Source organism: Zingiber officinale, chromosome 5A, assembly GCF_018446385.1.
Source record: "Zingiber officinale cultivar Zhangliang chromosome 5A, Zo_v1.1, whole genome shotgun sequence".
Taxonomy (NCBI): Eukaryota; Viridiplantae; Streptophyta; class Magnoliopsida; order Zingiberales; family Zingiberaceae; genus Zingiber; species Zingiber officinale.
In genome coordinates, this window is record NC_055994.1 from 95961395 (window position 1) to 95970127 (window position 8733).

Here is an 8733-nt window from a genome sequence, read left to right on the forward strand (position 1 = left end):
ATGTTCATGAGTTGGCAGTCATTAGTTAATTAGATATAGTGTTGTTTCTTGAAATTTGAGTTTCATTTCCATGTATTTGAACTATTTGATTGTTTTGTATTTGAACAATTTGAACAATTTGAACAATTTAATTATGTTTGAACAATTTGTTTATGTTTGAACATTTTGTTTATGCTAAACCATTTGATTGTATCTGAGTTTTATATATTATCAATTTAAACAATTATATTATATTTTCCATATGCACAATGTTGTATTTGAATTGTTTAATTTCAGTTTCCAATGGAAGGAAAGAGCCAAAAGAGACTAAAGGGTGTAACAACAGCCAAGGATGTACCAACTTCACAACCAGTTCTATTAAGCCCACCTGAACTTGTAGAAAGTTCAATGCCAATGAAGGTTAAAAGAAAAACTCATAGCACCAAACACTTGTGGACAAAACAAGAGGATGCTGCATTAGTTGACTGTCTAGTTGAGTTGAGCAAAGATTTAGCTTGGAAGAGCGAGAATGGTTTTAGAACTGAGTACTTGTTGCATTTAGAGAAACTCATGGTTGTTAAAGTGTCATCAAGCAATCTGAAGGCTACCCCTCATACCGAGTCAAGGTACAAGCTACTGAAGAGGCAGTTCCACGCTATCAACGAGATGATAAATCATAACAGTGGATTTGGGTGGAACAATGTTTTGATCCTGTAAGAGCGCTGAGTCGACGGACGCTGGGGACGTGGCACGCTCCGCTGTCTCCGACTGGTGGTGTAGTCCTTCGACGAACCTGCAAGGAAGCCGAGCCAGGAGGGGTTTCCCGGCAACGGCCCTCTGACGCTCAAGTCAGACAACGAGAGAGGCAGAGTAACGAGGCTATAGTGGAGATGTGTGCATACCTTCGTCGACGTCTAGGGGTCTTTATATAGGACCCTGGGGAAGCGCGAGCACGCTTCCCGATGCGTGCACGCTTCCCGATGCGTGCACGCTTCCCCAAACATGCCTTAACGAGCCTGTGTCAGAAAAGTACCTCTGGCGCCATTCCGCAATCGTCCGAGCATATCCCGGATGTGACGGTGGAAGTTTCCACCGTATGATTCTGTATACGGCTCGGCCGCCAACTCTGCTGCTTGTCGGCGGCAGGTGTCTCGAGGATGATGTTATCCCCTGTCTCCTTTGTCCTCTTGCGTTCCTTGTCTGCTCCAGGGCCGAGCGGATGGGCCGCTCGGCAGGCATATTACTTCTGCATCGGTCATATGCTCGGATGAGACTGCTCCTGCCTGTGTTGCCTTGTGCACTGGACGAACGGACAACCCGCTCGACCCTTGAAACCTTTTTACCTTGAGCATCGGAAACCCGACCCCTAGTCGGGTTGTCTTTCATTCAGTTCGGAGGATTCACGGCCGGTCGGCCCGCGGTGCTCGATCGGTAGGCCTGCTTCGTCCGGTCGGCCAGTCTCTGGGTTGAATCTCTTGACCTTTGACCTCCACGTGCCGTTGACCCTCCGCCAACGAGGATCCCTCGTCCTTATCACCGGATCAGATGTGTTTGATGATTGAGTTAAGGTAACTTTTTCCATAATTTCATAAGGTTTTCATTTCTTTGATGATTGTGGGTTTTTTTGCTAATAATATATTTTTAATTAGAATCATCCGGTTGCTATCGGTTTAAGGAATAAAGAGTTCCCCCACCTTGACGACTTAATGTCTGTGTGGGGGAAAGATCGTGCCACAGGAGCTGGTGCAGAAACCCCAGCTGATGTAGTAGAAGAGATCAATTTATGCGATGAAGAAACTGACACATTTGAGTGTGAAATAGATGAACATGCTGAATTTCACAATGATGAAGAATATATCAGAGAGGAACCAAAGAAATCTGAGATAGAGACTCAAGATTCAGTTTGTCCATCAAACAAAAAGGCAACCTCTAGAAAGAAAAAAAAAGGAAGCTTGATGATGTTCTAGGTGACTTGGTATGAGAGATTAGCAAGTATGTCACTGTTATTACAGAGGCGAATGAGGAGATGAAGGGAATTTCCACCTACTTCAAGAAACAAACTGAGAACAGTGATAGAAAAATGAGGATATATGATGAGTTAATGGAACTTTCTAATTTTTCTCAACAAGAAATTATGGATGTCGAGGAGTACATTCTCAAGGATGAACACAAGGTTGATAACTTCTTTGTATTGCCAAAGACATTTAGGAGAGAATATGTGATGAAGCAGCTCTCCAAGATCAACCCATATGTGACCAATTAGAAAATGAATTAGATATTTGAATTAAGTCGTTGAATATTATATTTTGATATGTTTTTGAACAATTATGATATTATTTAAGACAAACTTGTTGGATGAATGTCATTTTGGATTGAACTTATTGGATGATTTCTATTTTGGATAAAATTTGTGTGATATAGTAATTTATAATTCGAATCTTGTTGTATATTTCTTTATTGTGCTTCTAATTTAGATGTCTTATTTTCTAGTGATTCATCGTTAAATAGATGATTGCAACTAATAGTGTAGAGTTCAAATAGTTAGAACATTTCCATTTATTCATCATTAAAAGGGCATTGATTTTTATTTATACTTTGCTTAAATAGCTCTACTAAAGGATGACACTGATGCTTGAAATTTAGGCTAGGCAATCGCTAGTGCTAGTATCCTTGGTTCTACCTACAAGGCATTTTTTGCCCAAATTGCGACAGTCAATTCGGCAGTAGGCGTTGAAGAAAAGTGATGATGTGAAGGAACGATGATGCTTCAGCTAGCAGGTTGATAGCCATTATGCAGTTGTGTTTAATCATAAAACCAGGGCAACCACCACCAGTGAAGAATTGGAGCTAAAACATGGAGGCTAGAGATATACCAAAATAGGCTTAATATGTGTGCTATCAACCAAGCTAGTTTATAGCATTCCTGTTGAACTTTTGGTTGTAGTGATGAGGTGAAATGTGAACTGTTCAATACCACTCAATGAAATTGATGCTTAATTGTAGTACAGTATGTGAAACATGATGAAGTATTTGTAGTCTGCAATGAACACAAAAGATTCAATAGAAAATAACTTGCTCTATATTTCATATGTTTCTGCAATTTGGTTCATGCTTGGGTACCAATGTTGAATATGTTTCAGTAGGATTAATAACATGGAGTATTTCGATCTAAACCAGTAATTCTTTTCTCAATAATAAAAAAAACAATGCAATAAGGTTTATTTTTGAGGTGGCGTATTGAACCCCAGATCTTTTAGATTTTCATTGAGCAGTACAAGTAAACAAAATAGATACATCAGGGTAAAGTATCACAATTCACAAGGAGGTGCATCAGCAGGGTAAAGCCTCATCTGTTCCGGTGGTGGCATGGAAGTTGGTAGAGTTGATTCATTTGGAGGGGAACAAACTAGTTCTTCAGGAGTCGTACTTCTGGAAGTTGGTCCATCGATTGCTAAGGAGGAAAGAACAAAACCAGGTGTGTGAAAATGTAGCGGTAAAAATATCTAATCAGGGGTAATAAAGTAAATATTAAATTAGGTTATACATCAAAACCTCCAACCAAACAAGTTTTTATTACATAATCTATGATTGAACCAAATAACATTAGGTTATGTTGTATTCCCCATAACCTTGGTTATGTGATTACCAGGTAATCACATAACCAAGGTTATAGACGATGACTTGAACCAAACACATCCTTAGTGCAACAACAAGTACAAGCTTAACTTGGGGAGATGATGAGTTGGTAGCATTAGGTGGCAAAATTACTTTGTTACCTATTCCATTAGGAACCGTGGACTTTTTGGTCCATCATATTCATGCATTTACGATCCACGTAACTATATTGATACTGTTGAAAGATGTTCTATTTGCTCGTAGTTCCTATTTGATCACTGATAAAGCGTATCTTGATTTTCATTTCCCTTGTGATGGACCTGGAAGAGGGGGGGGCATGCCAAGTATCCGCCTGGGATCATGTCTTCTTAGGTCTATTCTATATGCACAATTTCATTTCAGTAGTTATTTTCCATTTTTGTTGAAAAATGCATTCAGTTGTTTGGGGTACTATAAGTGATCAAGGAGTAGTAACTCATATTATAGGAGGAAACTTTGCGTATAGTTCCATTACTATTAATGGGTGGCTCTGAGATTTCTTATGGGCACGAGCATCTCAGGTAATTCAATCTTATGGTTCTTCATTATCTACATATGGTTTTTTTTTCTTGGATGCTCATTTTGTATGAGCTTTTAATTTAATGTTTCTATTCAGCGACCGACCATGGTTTTTGGCAATAATTCATTGAATTTATCGTTTGGGTTCATAACAAATTAAAAGTTGCTCCTACTACTTAACCTAGAGCCTTGAGCATTATATAAGGATGTGTTGCAGGAGTAACTCATTACCTTTTGGGTGGAATTGCCACAACATGGGCATTCTTCTTAGCAAGAATTATTGCAATAGGATAATAGCTAGGAGGATTTGAAAGACATTATGACATTAAGATTTCAAAGGTTTAGCTCATCACCCCACCACTTGTCATATTTGGTTTGACATTGCTACCACACATGACTTTAAGAGTCATGATGATATTATCGAGGAATGTCTTTATCAGAATATTTTTACTTCTCACTTTGGTCAGTTAACAATAATTTTTCTATGGACGTCCAGAAATCTCTTTCATGTAGTTTGGCAAGGAAATTTTGAGTTATGGATACATGACCCTTTACATGTAAGACCCACTGTTCATGCATAGGGTTGTAAATGTCGTTCGTGAATAAGCTTGGTGTTCGGCTTGGTAAGAGCTTGTTTATGTCTGTTCAATATATACAAGATCAATTAAACAAACAAGCTTGAATAACTCGTTAAACTAAACAAACAAGCTTGAACACATATGTGTTCAGCTCGTTAATGTTTGTGAACAACGTTCGTGAATAATATGTAAGACCGTTAGATTCGATAGAGGGGGGTGAATATCGATTCGAAAATCTCGAGTTAAGACGCAGCGGAAAAGTAAAGAAGTAAAGAGATGAACATTGTTGATTTTTACTTTGTTCGGAGCCTGTGACGACTCCTACTCGAAGGCCCGTACTCCTTGAGTACTTTCGTTGGGCAATTCACTAGCAATTCGGATAATTACAATTTACGTACAAATATTGCTAATGAAAAGAAAGAAAACAAAGCTAACCGACAAACAATGAATTAAAAAGAGAGCCGGAGTGAGTCGTCGGAGCTTTGTGAACGTTGTTGGAGCGCAGAGCAGTAGAGTGATTGGACTCAGAGTTCTCAGAAGACTGATATCTTGAAGCTCCTGCCTGGGGCTTCTTTTATATGCTGCTCCGGGTGCCTGGAATGTGACGTAACACTCCCAACCAGCATGCTCCAAGTGTCAACGTCGTCCTGGGGATAAAATTTGCCTCCGGGCGCCTGGATCCCTTCCAGGCGCCCGGACTTCCGGGCGCCCGGACCCTCACTGTTCCCTACCTGCAAAACAGTGTTAGTCCGAGGCAAATAAACCCTGCAGCACAGTTTGTTAGCACATTTTTACAGATACGCTAAGTAATAAAAATTAGCATCAAGAGTATGACTTAGATTCCGTCTTTCCGAGACCGGAATCTAGTCACGATCTCGACTTAGATATCCGAAATGGATCTAAGCCGGATCGACGCCTAATGTCCCCTTCCCGGGAACGCGTCCTCACAGTCACTCCCCTCCAGTGACTTACCTCACTTACCTGCCAGACGTCCGGTCAGCCCGTCGACCCGTCTGGACTTCTCGCCAAGCGTCCGGTCAGCCCGTCGACCCGCTTGGACTTCTCGCCAGCTATCCGGTCAGCCCGTCGACCTAGCTGGACTTCTCGCCAAGCGTCCGGTCAGCCCGTCGACCCGCTTGGACTTCTCGCCAGCTATCCGGTCAGCCCGTCGACCTAGCTGGACTTTTCCTGCACACTTGATCAAAGTGTCAGACAACAACACAACTAACTTAACCTATTTGTCATTCATCAAAACCTGGGTTAGACCGTTTGTGCTACCCGCACCAACAATCTCCCCCTTTTTGATGGAATGACAACTTGGTTAAGTTAGTGAAAGCATATGTACGAAACAACATGCATTTGTGTGGTTTTAAAGTCAGTTTGTGTTTTCAAATTGGTTTAGCTAACTTAACCACCTAACCCTTCTCCCCCTTTGGCATTCATCAAAAAGTAAGCAGGGGTAAACAAGCATAGTGTAGAGTAATAAAAAATTCAAAGATACTGATAAAAGTACAATTTTTAACAGCAAGTTAAAAAATAGTCAAGTTGACTTGGGGGAGTTTAAGCTTTTGAAAATTTGTTTAAAGCATTAGCTTTTAGCTTTTAGAAAGCTAGCTAAGTTTTCATTTTCAAACACAAGTTTTCAAAAACCAGAATTCCAAAACTAAGTTTGAAAATTTTATTTTTCAACACTAAGTTTGTAAACGATTTAATTTAAAACTTAAGTTTTGACAGTGATTTAAGTTTGAAAAAATCTAACTTTCATAATTTTTAACACTTGATAGAGTAAAATAATTAAATCTAATTTTCAAAAAATCAAAATTTTAAAGTTCAAAAGTACTAGTTTCAAAACCATTGTTTAAAATACTTGAAAAGTTGAGTTTTCAAAAACTAAGAAAAATGGATAAAAAGTTTGTGATTTAAAAGAAACAATTTTGAGTTGATTTAAAAAATTTTCACAATTTTAAGCAAGTTGATTTTGAAAATTGATTTTTAAACTTTGATAATCAAAATTAAGGGAAATGATTTTGAGAAGCTTAGTTTGTAAACTTAAGTTTTGAAAAATCTAATTTTCCACAATTTTCAAAACTAAGTTTTCAAAATCAATTTTCAATAAAAAGTAAAACACAATTCTTAAAAACAACTTAGTTTTATAAGAGTACATTTTTCAAAAGTAGGTTTAAGAAATTTTTAAGAGAACATTTTTCAAACAAAATTTAAAATATTTTATATAAAGGAAAATTTTTAATTAATTCCTCCCCCTGAACCTGACATAACTTTAACCAGCTGTCTAACCAATTAGGTACTAACTAACTATCAGAAGATAGTAGCTTTCACTTGGTTAGTCAAATTAAGTTAATTACAACCAGTCAGTGTTTGACTTGACTGATGAACTTTAATCTGATTAATATCTGAATTGTATTTAACGTCCAGACTTATGTTGATGCACTGAAATTAGCATCTTAAGTCCAGACAGTTGGCCTATGCATCTCACCCCTTTCTATGTTTATCAAACACAAGCAAGGTAAACCTAAGGTGTTGGTGAGATGCTCAAGAACTAGACCTATGGGCACATGCTTTCTAAGGATTCAAAACTAGTCTAAGGCCAAAACTGTTTTTGAAAGTCTAAGAATGGAAAGTTTTGAAAAACAAACAATTTTAGCCTATAAGTTGGTAAAATCATTTTTGAAAGTATTTTTGAAAGATTCTAGCCTATTAAGATAGAACATATTCAATGTAAGTTTGAAACGCTACTAGATAAATCCAAAATATTTTACAAGTAGTGTAGCTACAGACGTAGGTCATCACTAAGGGTACTGAGATGATGAAGGGGGTGGTCTAGATCCCAAGGATAGAAGAAGTGTCATCAGCTCAGTGTGTCGGGTGACTCCGGCAGCTCGTAACTCGGCAACCTCTCGCCGCATGTCCCGATGAAAGTCAGAGTTCTCCTGCTGGAGACTCGCCATAGCTCTCTCTAGTCCGGTCATACGGTCGGCTGGAGTGCGGGGAGCGTGTCGTGGTGCTTGAGCTGGGGGTGGTGGTGGAGCCGGTGCGGCTTCCTCTGGAAATAGTGCGAGCATGAACTCGTCCACCTGTGCGTCTGGATCGGGCTGGTGCTGTGCCCCCCTCCGCCAAGACATAGTCCCGTCATCTCTATCTATGTGGATGCCGGCTAGAGAAAAGTTTCGAGCGGCTATAACATCGAACTCAGTCATATGGGCAACGTCTCCCCTAGTGACATCAATGTGCAGCGAGGACATATAGGCTGTCAGAACGTGACCAAATGGTATATGGACTCGACTGTCAGTCACAAATCCAGCTGAATAGATAATGGTGGAGAAGAAATGTAGGCTAATGTCAATGTCTAACCTATGAATCAGGGCATAAAGTAAGAACGAATGGAATGGGCGCATCACATCGATGTCCCGAGTAGTCAGTGGTAAAATGCAAAGGACTACAACCCTATAAAAAGCGTAGTCCTGGACTCGAAGTTCTACTGACCTAAACTGTGTCACCGTGGGATCTCTCTCTCCCCCGAAAAAATACGAATAGATCGTATCGAGAGTAATATGTGAGTAGGGATCTTCGAACGGTAGATCCCTCGGAGGATAGCACAAAAAGGAGCAAGTAGATGGACGCAACTCTAAAAACTCTCGGATAGTCGTAGGGGAAAATACGATATCAGTGCCTACTGCCCTAGTGGTATAGGTGAAATCGTCTACTTTTACTAGGTTATTGCAAAATTCGGCACACAGGCTTATGTTTATTGGACTGGTACATTCGACAAGGTTCGTTAAGTTATAGTAGCCTATAACTTCTAAAGCAGAGGGACATGACCTTAGAAAGAACGATCTATCTATGCAGGTAGTCCTTATGGCCTTATAAATGGTGGACTCAAACTTAATCCTAAGTTCGTCTGTGGGAAACCTAGGGTCTGTACTAGCATTGGAGGGTCCAGCACCAGTATTTGTTCGTTTCTTACTGTTTTTTTTTAAAAAAAAAT